This window comes from Cupressus sempervirens, chromosome 1 (genome assembly GCF_028749045.1).
Source record: "Cupressus sempervirens isolate cs-2001-9-10 chromosome 1, ASM2874904v1, whole genome shotgun sequence".
NCBI classification, from domain to species: domain Eukaryota; kingdom Viridiplantae; phylum Streptophyta; class Pinopsida; order Cupressales; family Cupressaceae; genus Cupressus; species Cupressus sempervirens.
Genome location: NC_143118.1, coordinates 560,997,976 through 561,015,541, shown reverse-complemented (window position 1 = coordinate 561,015,541; position 17,566 = coordinate 560,997,976).

The window sequence follows — 17,566 nt, the reverse complement described above, 5'->3', positions numbered from 1 at the left end:
GGAAGATTGCACCACATCAGCTCAGATGAGGTCACTTCATCCAATGGATCAGGTGATCACATCAACCTCACCTAGGCAATCAAGAGGTATGTATGGGACCAATATTTCAAAGCTTATATTATGCATCAATTCCAAGAATCTAAGATCTAAAATGATTATATATGCATGAATTAAGATGTAATGTATTGGTTAGAACCTAGAAGAAATCTTTAGTTTTGTTGTTTTCTATGTTGGTGTTGAGCATGGAAGACAGTACTATTGTTTCTGAGCAAGGAAATGAATAGTGGTTAGTATCGAGTTATTGAGACATGGTAGTAAGTGTTGAGCTCGCAATGTTGACCAAGAGTGTTGAAAGTCCTATGATAGCCGAGCTGACAGCTATGTAAGAATTAAGCATTTATTGTCAAATATGAAGGGTTATATAGTCAATTTTCAACTCATTTTCACTTATTAGAGTTTATTGAGCACATGAAGAGACAAAGAAGAATTAAGAAAGGAGATTCAAATATTTGTAACTAGATTTAGAAACTACTCGTCATCAATCATCAAATTTGAAAGGTATTTAACTATTGGCGAGATACGCTGTTTGAATTTTTGGAAACCCTAGATATTTGAAATGACATCTAGCTCTTCTGCCAATGTTACGAAGGAGGGGAAAGAAGTTTTCAATGTTCAATTGATAAGTAATGATGTAAGGCAACCCCCTTTCTGAGCTATTTCTAAGATAACATATAAAAGAGATTCGTTTGGTCTATTATCGATGATATCACAAAAATTAATGATACAAGATGTGTTGTGCCTCTCGTGTTTGCAGTCTGTACTTTGCTATGTTTTGATTTGAGAGATACTTGATACTCATTCTATTTTGTACTTTGAGATGACCTAAGGGTTAGATGTGATACTTTGATTTCAGTACCATAAATGCTTTACTGCTATGCTATTCAATTTATTATATTTGCATGTTGATGCCATTTTGTTATGTGATGGATTTTATGCTATGGTTATTTACTTCATTCTTGTCTCTTTATGTGTTATGAAAATGTGAGGGATGTAAATGGATTATTTATGTATACCTGAATAAATGGTTAAATTAGTTATTTAATGCATTTATTTCTTCAACTATGTTATTATATGCAATTGCACTTGATTGGGTGTTTTAATGTGCAGGATTTACATCTCTAGAAGTGGCACATGGAGTTAGTGATTCAACTATTCATATTTTACCAATTTCATCCCTGTATGGTCGATGTATCCTTATTTAATTTTTTAATTAAACCTTCTGGTGATTTGTTAAATCTGGACTCATTTGCATTCTGTGATTTGACTAGTAAGTGTGTCTATGCATTTAGAGGTTTGCATTGTCACACAAGTCATTAAGGTAATTTATGTATTTTGGATTTTCAGGCTTTAAATTTTATTGAATTTAATTTCTACCAATTTTTTCATAGATGAATTCCAATTTCTAGGAATAGCCTATTTTCATTTGGGTCGATTCAAGGTTTAACTAGGTTGACTAGTTATTTTCCCTAATCAATTATTCACTCGATAAGTGAATAAGTATGGAAAGAGGAATTTAATTCCTCACTTTTCAATTTTGCAATTTAGAAATTGGAGAGATTTTTTTAAAATCCTTTTCTAAAGGATTGGTCTTTTGTTCATTGTGAGAGATACGGGCGTGAGATCTTCATGAGAACAAACTCATTGGATCTAGCTCAGGGAGACCTTGCTTTGCCATAATTTTTGGTAGCATCTGTGAGTTATTTATTTTACTTGGTTGTTTTTTGTTTTAACCCTATTGGCTATCAGGTAGGGCTTACCTATTTTCTTCATTCTACTTTTGTTTCTAGTAGCAGTTAGTTAGAAGGCTGAGAACTAGTGTTCCCCTCTATTTCTGTTTGTTGATTTTGTCCAGTTGGTCAGGTACAAATATTTTCCCTATTTTTGGGATGGGGGTTTGGGGTTTGGCACCGTTATGCTATCCATTTTTGCATATGGTGTTCGAACCCAAATTTTATTGGATTTTCAAGGTTTTTGTGCCCAAAGACCAAATGGGTTTTAATTTTGAAGTTTTCTACTTTTTAGTGTTTTTACCTCATTTTGCATGCTACCCTATTTTCTCAATTTTTCTTGGCATGATGTTGGTTGTGGATCTAGGTCATCCATTTGGATGTTAGTTAGACTATTATTTCACTTTTACGTTACATTGGGATGCATGCCACATCTTTCCTCTCGAGCCTATTTTCAATTGAGTGTATTTTTGCATTGTGTTCTTATCCAATCCTTGTGTTATGGTCTTCGTGATGATGGTGCACCACACACCAGTACATGTACCTAAATTATCAAGTGACTTATGAGGTCCGATATCCCATTTGTAGTTCAGTGGAGTTGTGATCATTTGGGGTTGGGTTGGGAATATGCATGCCTACAGGCACTCATCATTGGATGAGCATTGGGAGGGTAGGGTAGCATATGGAGGGGGCTTCTATCTCGTAGCCCGATGACTACTCCCATGAGTTGGAAGAGGAAGTTTAAGGAAGTGATAACTAAATAAAAACATGGGGTGGTAATAAAACTAAGATAATAAAAGAATCTAGGATTTGCTCCTTCCATTGGAAAGTGTGAGCTACCAAGACTAGCTTGAGCTTGTTGATGCCAAGAAACTCTCCATGATGTCAGACCCTACTTAGTAGCCCATTGAGTATATGACCAAGACTTATAGTTTATGCATTGTCTATGTTCTTGGGTTCAGTCATCATACTATCTCACGTGAGTGTTAGCCATGGACATTTGCTTTGTGTGTGTTTGTCGTTGGATCATTATCTCCATCAACATGATGGGAGTGGACCTATGGGTTCTACATGGTTGGGAGGCATAGCTACCTTCACCACTATTGGGAACTAATGTACAGAGATAATTCTTTTGTCCAGTACGACCATTCCTGGATGCTTTCACTTGGTATTTTAGGTTCCGAAGTATGTTATCTTGTGATTTATGCTTTCATTGGAATGTTTGTATATCATGTTTAGATGATGTTAGTATTGATGCATTTCCTTATTATGATGTTTAGCGTATGTTAGATGATGAGTTTGATTTGTAGGATTATCTTATGCTTTACTTCTAGCATGCTAGATTTCCTTATTCTTATGTTGTAGCACATTTTTGTAGTGATGTCCTAATAAGATAGCACCAATGATCTGGTCAGTGGTTAGGGATGTTACATGCAGGGGATAGCTAGGACCCATGATGCTCTTATGATGGTATTATAGTTAGGAGGAACCACGTACTTAGTTTGGTTGTTTAGTTTATTGCGATGATTATTTCTATACATTGCAATGTTACTTTCAATTATTTCACTTCACTATTCTTTAGATGGTTAGATTTAGCTTCCATCTTTTAGTTATTCATTTGAGTGTATTTTCCTCGATATGTGGATCCAGTACTCCATAGTGTGGAGGAATTCATTTTCTAGCTTTCTTTGCTTATTATTTTCTAGCTTGCTGCCTTTGTTTCTCATGTGGAATTATAGTTTCTCACGTGAGAATGCAAGTTCTTACATGGTGTGTTGGGTCTTCTTGCACGGGTTCTGGCACTTTCTTGTGTGAAACCCAACACTAGTTTTAAGGTGTCTTGGCTATTGGCCCAAGTACATTCTTGTGTCGTTTGGTGCACATTCTCACATGAAAGGTATGTTTTGGCATGGCTTAATGCACATCCTCACATGAGATTTCTATTTGTTGTTGGTCCTCATACAAAAAATAGGGGGCATCTCCACTAGTTTTCGAGGATCAATTTTTGGTGTTTCAAGTACCTTTTGGGTTTACTTAATTTTCCATGCTTTGACAGATCTTAGATTGCTTGTTCTATTGTCAACTTGGGTTTCCATTTTCTATTTGTGTGTGTGTTGGTTTGGGTAGTGGTATTTGGAGATTCGTTGGTTGCCAAGATGGTGGTCAAGTCTTCCATTGTGATCCTTGTGATTTGTGTATGATGTTGTCATGTGGACTCATACTTATTCAATTTTTTTAAAACTTAGCTTATATTTCATCCTTGTCCCAAGGATCTCTAGGTGGGGTATTACAAGATGTTAGTGTTGGAAATATAAGAGGAATAACTAAGAGGGGAGGGGTGAATTAGTTACCACAAAAATAAATCCCAGATCTGTTAGATGTCAACACAAATCAAAATATAAACATTGATGAAACTATATTACTGCTATAACTTGGTTAACATACATACACTTGGTTAACACTACCAATTTACTATCACTCGACAAGTACTGAAATATCAACTCTAACTTAGAAAATACTAAACATGTAGATCTTAAGATATTAATTGTGATTAACCTTAATTAACTTAGTTGCATGCACATAAAAGAAATAGCATGAACACACATGACACCAAGATTTCAAGTGAAAACCCAATTTTGAAAAAACCCCCAATTGCAACTAGTTACTATTTTCACTCTTCTGATGTGCGCCCTGTTAGGAGCCAGCCCTGTTAAAGGTTACAAAACACACTGTTAGGTGTGACCCTGTTAAAGGATTTAATCACCCTATTAGGAATGGCCTTGTTAGAGGTCTTTAGACACTTCAATCTATAAATGCCACCTTGTTAGAGGATTTGGAAAATAGCCATTAAGCTAACTCTATTGAGAGATTTGATACACTGCTATAATTATTAGAGAGTGACAATGATATGACCTAATTGCTAATGCAACTGTATTTCTAATTTTAGATATTTTTTCTAGCTTGAATACTTGATCCTCCTTAATCATATAAACTTTGTAGCTTAGTCAAATTAGGATACTTTGCCATCCTTCCAATTTGCTTCCTTGATTTATCTTTTCAATCCATGCTTCTCTACTTCAATCAGACAACTTGACCTTATACTTATATCGTTTACATAGTCAAGTCAGCTTGAATACACTTACAAATATTCAATATTCATCCCTTAAGTTAGCTAGACTTAACAAATAAATTCATTAAACTAAATAAGAAAATCTTTCATTAGTCGACCCAACTTGGTAGATACTAATGATTTTCATGTGTTAACCAAGTGAACTCGGTTAACACTACAACTTTGTAAAATTCATTTGTTAGCTTAGTTAACACTACAACTTTATAAATTGTGAGCTTAGTTAACATTGGTTCTATGTCAACTTTCCTTTGTTAACCAAGTAAGCTCAGTTAACACTGAACTACTGCGAACTTCTCTTTGGTGCCCAAGTGAAGTAGGTAGACACTATCTTCTTGAACTTGGTTTACTTTGGAATGCTCGACAGATACTAGAAATTGTCTTCATTTCTCAAGTGAGCTCGATAGACACTAATTGGTAAAGATATGACATTTTGTGTAATATCAAAGATAATATACAATTGATCAATTGTTTTCAACAATATGCCTCTTTGGCATTGATGAAAACACAACATGTCATAATACAATGAAATTTTAGAGGAAAATAAAAGTAACGATAATATCATTAGTTTCATTCCAATTCTCATCCATGAGAACTCCTTCTATTAGTGTGAACTTCCTCTGACATCAATCTCTTCCTTTGGAATGATTTTATGAATAATTTGATTATAGTGACTGCAGTATCAAACTCAAGTTCATTCTCCCTCTTTGATATCTCTTCCCCCTCTTCCCCCTATTTGATGTCTCATAAATATCTGTAATATATGCTAGAACTCTCTTTCTTTCAAATTCTTTCTATCAGACATTAAATTTCTCTGATGTATGACAAAATTCTCCCTCTTTGACATCCTATTCCAAAGATAACATTAAGTGAACTTCCATGTACCTTACATACTGATTCATATGCAATCTGCCCTTTACAATACTAAATCAACTTTAGTGATCTTCAACATGCTTGGTTGATGCATCACTAAAATCTAACTAGTGAGCTTTAGATAGGGGAATGACCCTTAGGTTACCTCTTAGATATAGGGATACAACCTTAGGTAATGGCTTGGTGAATATGTCTACAATCTGATCTTTTGTATTCACATATTCCAATCTTGCCCCTTATCTTGCACCAATTCTCTTAAGAAATGATATTTAATTGCAATGTGATTTTTTTTAATATGCATCACAAGATTCTTGGAAGTATTAATTGCACTGGTGTTATCAAATAAAACAACAACTGGATTTTTGATCTCTTCCTTCATAATTGTCAATAATTGTTTGAACCAAACAATATTTGAACAATTGATTGCTACAGTAACATACCCTGCTTTTGTTGTTGACTGAGAAATACAAATTTTCTTCTTTCTTGTCCATGATACTAGCCTCTTTCCAAGAAAGAATGCTCCACCACTAGTGCTCTTCCTATCATCAATGCTTCCTTCCCAATCAACATTAGTGAATGTTTTCAATTCAAATTTGCCTCCTTTCTTATACCACAAACCATATTCTTCAGTACCTTTTAGATAACTCATGATTCTTTTGATTTCCATCATATGATTTTATTTTGGATTAGCAAAGAATCTTGTCACCATTCCAACTGCTAATGTTATATCAAGTCTTGTATGCACTACATATTGAAGTTTTCTAATTAGTGATATGTATGTACTCTAATATACTTCTTTTGAATCATTATCTTTGGAAAGCTTATGTCCAGTAGATATAGGTGTTCCAGCTGGTCTAGAATCTTCCATTCCAAACTTCTTCATTATCTCCTTGATGTATTTAGATTGAGTAATATAGATACCATCCTTCTTTTGTTGAATCTACAATTCAACAAAAAATTTGATCTCTCCTAAAATTGACATCTCAAATTCCTTACTAATTTCCTCAAATCATCATTTTTAGTAAATAATGTATCATCCACAAATATTTATGCCAAGACAATCTTCTTATCTAGTCCTTCTTTGATGTATAGGCTAATGTTATCATTATTTCTTTAAATACCAATCTTTATGAGATACTTGTGTAATCTCTCATACCATGCTCTAGGGGCTTGTTTGAGACCATACAAATATTTGTGTAGTATGTAGACCATGTCCCTTTTTCTAGGATCAATGAAACCTTCTAGTTTCTCTATGTAGACTTCCCTTTCAAAGATTCTATTTAGGAATGTCGATTTCACATCCATCTGAAACACTTTGAATCCTTTGTGAGCTACATATGCAAGTAGTGTTTTAACCCCTTCAAGTCTAGTAATAGGAGAAAAATTTTCTCCATAGTCAATAACTTCCACTTGAGCATAACCCTTGCAAACTAGCCTTGCCTTATTACTGGAAATTTCTCTGTTCTTATTCAACTTATTTTTAAATACCCATTTTGTGCTAATTATATTCTTATCCTTGGGTCTAGGAACAAGTGTCCAAGTCTTATTCCTTTCTATCTGATCAATTTCTTCATTCATAGCTTCAATCCAACTTTCATTCTCTAGGTTCAAATTTAGTAAGCAAACATGGACTTTTTAACTTGTTTCTTGTCATTGTACCAACTAACTAGTCTCCATTGATTTTTTTGGGTGCATGATGCCTTCTGACATTTCCAACAAGTTTAGGGTCCTTCCTTCTGACATCACCATGATATTTTATTTCATGCTTGGGCCCCACTATCTATGACTCATGTCCATTAGTATGTGACTCAATTTTGACTTGTTGAAACTTGGGCCCTTCTGATGAATTGGGTTGCACTTACTGCAACTCAGGTTGAATTGGAGATTTTGGAGACTCAGGTGGTTAAGTCTTCTAATTTCTAATTACTTGAATATTAGGAAAAATATTAGGCTCATAATAAACAAATTCTTTATAGTCTTTAGGTTCCTTACTATTTTTTTCTTCACTCTTTTCTGCAAACTCATAAATCTTCACATGTGCACTTTCTATGACTTTTTGAGTAGACAGATTCAAACATTTATAAGCTTTTCTCATATTAGAATATCCTAGAAATATTCCTTCATTACTTTTCACATTAAATTTTCCTTTTCTAGACTTCTTCAAATATATCATTTACTGAAAAATACGTTGAAGAAACATACATTGGGTTTCTAACCATACCAAAACTCAAAAGGTGTTTGATTTGAATCCTTTATCAACTGAACTCGGTTTAGGGTATGAACTGCTGTGATGATTGCTTCCTTCTAGTATTTGATAGCAATATTATTTTCTATCATAAGGGTCCTCACATAATGCATGATTGATCTATTCCTTCTTTCATCAATGCCATTCTGCTGAGGTGTACTAGGTGTAGACACTTGCCTTTTGATTCCTCTCTCATTGTAGTTTTCATTGAATTCATTAGAAATAAGTTCTCCTCCTCGGTCTAATCTCAAAAATTTCAGCTTCTTTCCTATTTACTTCTCAACTCTAGCTAGATACCATTTGAACTTTTGAAAAGCTTCTATTTTGTCCTTTAAATATATAATCGTCATCATTCTAGAATAATCATCAATAAATAAAATAAAGTATTTATCTCCTATGTAGCTTTCTATGCCAATAGGTCCACAAAGGTCTAAAAGGACCCTCCAACACTTATTTAGAATGCTATTTATTTCTTTTAAAACTTGTCTTGCCCATCTTGCAAATTTGACAATTCTTGCACATGCCCATGTTAGGTTTCTTCAGGCTTGAAATGCCTCTAACCCTTTTCTTCTTGCTTATGTTTATCAGGTTATCAAAATTCACATGACATAACCTCTTATGCCATAACTAACTTTCTTCTACTCGAGCAATGAAACATGAACTTTCATTAAGATCTAGGTAGAATAGATTACTTTTAGTTTTCGTGTGAGTCCCAACCAAATTTCCTTTTCCATCCAATAGATTGGCCTTTCCACTCATGAATTCTACCTTGAATATAATGTTATTCAATTAAGAAACACTACATAGATTATGCTTCAATCCCTCAACCCAATAAGCATTATCACATTTGAGATCATTGGTTAGTGCAATACAACCTTTACCTTTCACATAACATGGTTCATCATTGCCAAATATAACACCTCCACCATAATAGTATACTAAGTTCTCAAATTTAGATTTGTCACCAGTCATATAGTGAGAATAACCACTACCAATAATCCATGTATCATTCTTAATGATATGTGAGATAAGTGCCATTTTATCATTCTCATCATCTGATTCATCCTTAACAACAATGTAGACTATTTCATCTTCTTCTTCACTACTTTTAGAATCTTTAGCAATGTAACAAGATTTCTTACCTTTATCCTTGTAGTCCTTCTAGCTTTTGAAGTCCTTCTTTCTCTTGTACTTTTCTTTCTTCTTTTCTTCTTTGTTTTATCTATTTGGATACCTTGCAGCTATGTGACAAACTTCTTCACAAGAAAAGCTGATCAAAGGAATTTTTCCTTTGTACTTCCCTTTGTCTTTGGGAAATCTTCTTGCAAATAATGCTTTAATGACTTCAAAATATTCATCAAATCCATCTTCATCCTCATTGTCAGATTGACTTTTAGATTTTGTATCTTTCTTCTTGAGTGACAGCTTGGCTTGAAATGTAGACTCAAGGTTGCTAGTGTTAGGAACATAATTATCATAGTTATCTAGCTCAAATGCTGTCAATATTCCCACTATTGCATCTACTATTATATCATTCTTTGGAAAATTTCTAATTGCATATATAGGAAGAAGTGTTCTAAGAAACTTGCTTATTGTTGTCTCATCTTCAATCTTTTCTCTTGAAGCTCTAATTGCACACACACTATCTTTTATTATTTCACTGTATTTTGCAATATTCTCATCTTCTCTCATTCTTACTTGATCAAATTGACCTTTGAGACTTTATGCCTTGGCTCTCCTTATATTATCATCTCCTCCATAGATGTCCTTCAGCTTGATCTACATCTCATGAGTAGTATCATAGATCATCAAATTTAATATAGCTGAGAGTTGAAGCAATATCAATCATCAATCACCATGATATTATGATTCTTCTTTTCTGTGATTTCTTCAACAGCCATAGTTCCAACACATGCCACATACTTGGCATCTAGGTACTTTAGACCCGAGTCTCCAATAGTTTCCAAATGTAGTCTCATTAATTCCTACCATACCTTGAAGTTATCTCTATTTAGCTTGGGATCTCCCTTCTTTAAGGCATCCTGATCTTTAGCTCAAGTCCTTGAAACCTTCTTTGCAAGCACCAAAATCTCTAATAACAATTGTTGGACATATAAGAGGAGTAACTAAGAGGGGAGGGGTTAATTAATAACCACATAAATAGATCCTAGATCCCTTAGATGTCAACAAAAATTAAAATTTAAACACTAATAAAACTATATTACTGTGATAACTTAGTTAACATGTAGGCACTCAATTAACACTACCAATTTACTATCACTCGGCAAGTACTAAAATATCAACTATAACTTGGAAAATAATGAACATGCATATCTTAAGATATTAATAGTGATTAACCTTAATTAACTTAGCTGCATACACAAAATAAATAGCATGAACAAAAGTGACACTTGGATTTAACGTGGAAACCCAATTTGAGAAAAACCACCAATTGCAACTAGTCACTATTTTTCACTCTATTGAGCCCTATTAGGAGCCAACCTTGTTAAAGGTTACAAAACACACTATTATGTGTGATCCTGTTAAAGGATTTAATCACTCTGTTAGGAGTGGCCTTATTAGAGGTCTTTAGATACTTCAATCTAGAAATGCCACCTTGTTAGAGGATTTGGAAAATAGCTGTTAAGCTAACTCTGTTAAGAGATTTGATACACTGCTACAATTATCAGAGAGTAACAATGATATGACCTAATTGTTGATGCAACTATATTTTTGATTTCATATCTCTTTTTTGGCTTGAATATTTGATCCTCCTTGATCAGATAAACTTTGTAGCTTAGTCAACTTAGGATACTTTGCTATCCTTCCAATTTGCTTCCTTGATTTATCTTTTCAATCCCATGCTTCTCTACTTCAATCCCACAACTTGAACTTATATCTTTTACACAGTCAAGTTGGCTTGAATGCACTTACAAATATTCAATATTCATCCTTAAGTCAGCTAGACTTAACAAATAAATTCATTAAACTAAATAAGAAAATCCTATGTTAGTTGACACAGCTCAGTAGACACTAACTTTGAAATTATTTTCCTATGTTAACTAAGTGAACTCAATTAACATTGCAACTTTGTAAACTTCCTTTGGTAAGTGAGTGAGCCTGGTTAATAGTGGCTCCATGCTAACTTTCCTTTGGTAATTGAGTGAGCTTGGTTAACACTGAACTTCTGTGAACTTCTCTTTGGTGCCCGAGCGAACTTGGTAGACACCGTCTTCCTAAACTTGGTTTTCTCTAGAATGCTCGATAGACACTAGAACTGTCTTCATTTTCCAAGTGAGCTTGGTAGGCACTAAGTAGTAAAGATGTGATATTATGTGTAACATTAAAGACAATATACAATTGATCAATTTTTTTCAACAGTCAAATGTTGTTCTACAAGAAAGATAGGAGAAGTAGGTGACATGGAGATGAGAGATGCTTGCAAAAAACTTTGTGATAATGGAGTCTTGAGAGAAGAATATGAAATTGTTGAATGAAAAGGGTTAAACTGTGTCCTATATTTTCTTCAAGTATTTAAGACCAAATGGATTCAAATTGTTCTAATCTACATACTTGATAACTATATTTGGTTGGAGGGTGGACCAGTTAAGTTCACCAAGAGGATCATTAACCAAGTATCAGGGTACCCTACCCTTGATCAACCTAAAAGCATGCATAGTGATGCAAAGGAGGTGATTGAGAAGAATATAGGTGTAGTATGGAACAAAAGAGGGATGTCTATTAAAAAAATATTAGTTCCCTTGATTACTTTTGTAGTAAGAGTGATTGTTCACAAGTTCTTTTAGTCTAACCGTCTAAACAGTGTATCATGTATGGTTTTTGATTTGGGTTACAAGATAGTAAAGAGGGACCATTCCTATGACCTTTCTGAGTTGAAACTACAACAATTATCAGAAATCTTGGAGGCCATCAGGGAAAAAAAAGGTGCATCATGAAAATTTGGTTCTTTACTTGTTTGAATATTGTTTTAAGTGCAAAACACCTTGCCCACCTTTAGCACAATTTTTTGGAAGACCAATAGGTCAATTGCACAAAAAATTTCAGAATTCATAGAATAGCTTGGAGATAACTTTGATTCACTAATGACTAGCTACTTTGAGGATTTTAAGAAATCCGTGAAACAAAGGTTAAGGATTCCTATATCCTTAGTGGAAAAACATTATGATGATGCTTGTTTCCTAGTGGATGTAAACTACACATATGTGCAAGCAACTATGCCTAGGGTCAGATGGCTGAAGCCCTTGCCATATGAGATAAATGTAGATGAGGCCTCTACAACTATTAAAACTTAACTAGCAAAAGATATTGAAAATAAAACCACCTCATTTAATAACTATTGTCACAAAAGCTTGCATCCTTGTTCAAAATTTTTACCTAGGGACAACCTTGTGAAACATGGAAACAACCTCCAAGCTATGGGACTTGAACTATGAGGTTGAGTCTCTAAAGAAGGTTGACTTCCTCTACTATTAGGATGCACTCAAACTATTTTTGAAGAGAAAAGGGAGAAGGAATACATTAAAGTAACTACCTAATCTATTCTAAAGAGGTGATGCACCAAAATAGGGTGTTCAAATCAATCTCTTCCCATATATGCATAGTACCATTATTATGATAGTCCAAAGATATACAGATTCAAACTTGCTCTAATCTATTAACCACATAGTGATCATACAACCACATGAGTGACACAAGGAAAAAATGCTTCACTTTTTATCATTCATAGGCCAACAAAGATATAGAAATGCAGATTATAGATATTCATAGTACATCGAAGAGAGGCATACAAAGCTTGTAGAGTACATCAGTGGCTGAAAGAGATAAGACACGATCTCATATAACTCAAAGGAAAAGCAAGAATTAATAGTAGCATGTGAAGGTAATACTAGAGAAATAAAGATGATCTAATCCTAAGAAAGAGTACAACATTTTCTTTTATAGTGCAAGCATAACTTAGATAACTTCCATTGCAAGACAAAATTCAACCACTATAATCAAATCTATAGAGAATAATCACTGCAAAAACTAGAAAGATCTGATCACAGTGCAAATCCATACATGAGAAGATCACTTCCTCACCAAACAAAGCTCTGAGAGGTTAGGAATGGTGGTCATTTAACTTCTAATTGAATGGATGGATCAATAGTTGGTGGTGGAGCATCTCTTTGCATTTATCAGACCTAGAGAAATAAAGATGATCTAATCCTAAGAAAGAGTACAACATTTTCTTTTATAGTTCAAGCATAACTTAGATAACTTCCATTGCAAGACAAAATTCAACCACTATAATCAAATCTATAGAGAATAATCACTGCAAAAACTAGAAAGATTTGATCACAGTGCAAATCCATACATGAGAAGATCACTTCCTCACCAAACAAAGCTCTGAGAGGTTAGGAATGGTGGTCATTTAACTTCTAATTGAATGGATGGATCAATAGTTGGTGGTGGAGCATCTCTTTGCATTTATCAGACCTAGAGAAATAAAGATGATCTAATCCTAAGAAAGAGTACAACATTTTCTTTTATAGTTCAAGCATAACTTAGATAACTTCCATTGCAAGACAAAATTCAACCACTATAATCAAATCTATAGAGAATAATCACTGCAAAAACTAGAAAGATCTGATCATAGTGCAAATCCATACATGAGAAGATCACTTCCTCACCAAACAAAGCTCTGAGAGGTTAGGAATGGCGGTCATTTAACTTCTAATTGAATGGATGGATCAATAGTTGGTGGTGGAGCATCTCTTTGCATTTATCAGACCTAGGGAATGATGAAAGTGGTTGCAGAAAATCATAAAGATTGGATTCATCATCAAGGAGCTACTTCCACTATCATCAACTTTCCAAATCAGCTATGTCATTCAGTCAACCAGAATTATCCATCAAGCCTTACTCCATGGACCAAACTTCTCTTACCATTTTACCACTCTATCAACAATTCCACTTTATACCTTGCATTTGACCACCCAAAATCATAGCTTTTCCACCATATTTCTTTAATAACAATTCTTGCTTGCAAAATTGCAACCCATTGGTTATCGTTGCTTCACAACCAATTCTAAACATTCTTCATTAACTACCATGACTCTACGAAGACTAGAATCCTGATCATATCCAAACTATCACCACATGACCCGAGGTTCACCTTCTAAACCTTGTGACCAAGCGAAACAAGTGGAATCACCTGATCATAACTTAGACCTTAGCCACTTCTTAACTTGTTGTGACCATGCACTGGCCGTAGATTTGAAAGATCTAATGGTGCAAAATGTGTCTCTGAAACATTGAGGATTTTCCCTTTTTGCACTATTGTGACTTAAGCCATAGCATGTGAATATAACTATGCGATCAAGCAAAGATCAAGCAAAGACAAAGAAAAGTGCACTTTTGCCACCCTAACCTTGGTTTAGCCAATATACTCTGCAATGATGCAAACACAAGGTAATCATGCCTTCACCATCTTGATCCTAATCATCACTTAACCCTTCGCTACCTGGTGAATCTCATGGTCATGACTTAAAACATTCTAAAGCATAATATAAAATAAGGAATATAGCCAATGTCAAATTATTTCATAAAAAAACCCTAGGCAACCATTAAGTGGATTATTATTTGAATTTTATTTTTTGGTGGGAGGGCATTTTGGTTAACACTTTTGGTGACTCAGAGGAGATGCAATCTTGCTTGGGATATGACCAGTGACCATTAAAAAGATCCATTGGGCTATGGAGTCTCTAAAACCATGAAACTCATCAAATTTATCACTTCTTCCACATTCTGAGCTATAAAACATGCCTTTTCACCTTTGTAACTTTGCAAAACTGGAACCTAAACTCTCTGCTACAAAATAAAACATGTACCCATGCACTTCTTCGAAAATATGAAATAAGAGAAAGAAAACTAACTAACTTTATACATGAACATTTATTTCCATAAAAAAAAGGACTTGAGATATATTCTATTGACTAGAATAGGTAAGATTTCACCATCAGGTCTACTTAACTAAAAAGCATTGGCTTGCTTGCAATTGATGATTACATAGGGACCACTCCATAAGGCATCAAACTTTGAGTATCTCCCTACTTTTTCTCTATCTACATCCCACTTCAACACAAGATCACCCTCCCTAAAATTTATGACCTTAGCTTTCTTATCAAAGCTCTTCTTTACCTATTGGTGATGTATTTATAAGGTCTATATTGCTTGACTTCTTTTCTCCTCTAGCTCCATCAAATCTACCATTCTTACAGACATAACATCATTTAAAATTAGTTCTAACTAATGATCAAGCTCAAGAGCAGGAAACTCTAATGAGATAGGAAGTCTATCTTCCCTATTATATGCTAACATGAAAGGAGAATTTCCTATGGCTCTCTTAGGTGATATTCTGTTAGCCCATAGTGCTATTTTAAACTTTTGATGTCAACACCTCTGGTTATCTTCAATATTCCTCTTGATGATTCTAATCAAATTTTTATTAGATGAATCAGCCAAGCCATTATCTTGAGGGTAGTAATTAGAAGATGTGCTTAAGTAAATTCCATGATCGATTGCCCATGCACAAATTTGAGCTCCTATAAATGATTTTGTGCTATCTAAAATTATGGTGGAAGGAGCACCAAATCTGGTAACAATTCCATTAAGGAATTCTACAACTGAAGCCTCTATAGAATCCTTCAAAGCTACTACCTCTTTCCACCTTGTAAAGTCATCTGTTGCAAGAAAAATCCACCTGTGATCAAAGCTAGAAGGTGGATTAATAGGACGAATGAAATCTAATCCCCACTGGGCAAAAGGCTAATCAACCTAGATGGGGTGGAAGGGCTACAAGTCTCTGTTTACTTGAGAAGAAAGCACACTTTCACACTTCCTTACATGTCTATGGTAGTATTGGAACAAGGATGGCCCGTAGTAACTGACCCTCATGATCTTCATTACAATGGTTCTTGCTAAAAAATGGCCACCATTAGGACCATCATGATGTTCTTTAACCATCCTTTCTACTTGATCTACATCAGTACATCTTAGCAAGGCTCCATCGAAGTCTCTCCTAAAAAGAAGACCATCAATTATAGTATAGGGGATGGACTACAATCTGCACTGTATTCTTTTAGCTTTATCCAATCCTTGAGGATATTCATTCCTACCTAAGAAAGTCTTCATATCATCTATCCAACTCCTTGGATTATCATTTCTTGTCTCCTATTGTTCTTCCAATATCAAGACAATCTCCTCATCAAGCTCATGAGATGAGATTATATGTTTACACAACCCTTTCCCCCTTACTAATTTGGTGATTTGGATGTCCACATCATACTCCATCACCTTAGTGATCTAACTTTCCCTTTTATCACTAATATCTCTGCTCAACAAGAAATCCTTAACACTTGCATAAGGGACCAAAAAATGGATTTTGTTATGAGACAATAGGTTTCTAAGTTTCTTTAAGGCTCTTATGACTACAAGGGCCTGCTTTCCATATAGCTTTACTTATTTTCATATTTTTTCAACTCTTCACTAAAGAAAGCAATAGGTTGATCTTCATTTTTTCCATTTAATTGTGTCAAAACAATAGAAATACTTGAATGAAATCCTTATCAAAATTTGGATTGAAGAGACTAGGTGCTAAAGCTATGGCTACTTTGATCTCTTCAAAACTTGTTTTCCCTTCCTTGGTCCATAAGAAGACCATATTATTTTTAAGCATTACTATAAGAGGTTTCACCATGGTAGCTAGGTTAGGAATAAATCTTCTCACAAAATTTATTCTACCAAGGAAGCTTTACAGACCCTTCTTGTGACTAGGAAGAGAAAGGGAAAGTATTGCCTTTGTTCTCTCTGGATCAATAGTAAGGCCATCCTTAGATACAATATGTCCTAATAATTTCCCTTAATTAGTGGCAAAGACACACTTGCTTGGATTAAAAGATACTCCATACTCTCTACATCTTATAAACACTTGTTTGAGATGGCCAAAATACTCTACTACATCTTTTGAATATACTGTGATATCATCAAGGTAGACCAACACAAATCTTTCAATCATATTTTTGAAGGTCATCTCCATTACCTTTTGGAATGTGGCACCTGCATTTGTTAGTCTAAAAGACATTTTACTATAGGCATAGGTGCCCCATTTGGTAGTAAAAGTAATTTTATATATGTTAGCTTCTTTGATTAACACTTGATTATAACCCAAGAATCCATTCAAGAAGGAGAATCTCTCTGAACCACTAATGTTGGACAATATTTGTTCCATATAAGGAAGAGGATGATGATCTTTAAGGGAGGCTTGGCTAAGATCCCTAAAATCTACACATAGTCTAATCTCTCCATTCTTTTTCCTAATAGGGACAAGGTTTTCCACCCAAGAGGAGTGATTAATAGGGAAAATGATATTGGCCTCAATTAATTTGAACAACTTAGTTATCATTAGGGGCTCAATCTTGGAGTTTACTGGTCTCTATTTTTTCCTAACATGCTTGACATTATCAACTAGGTCTA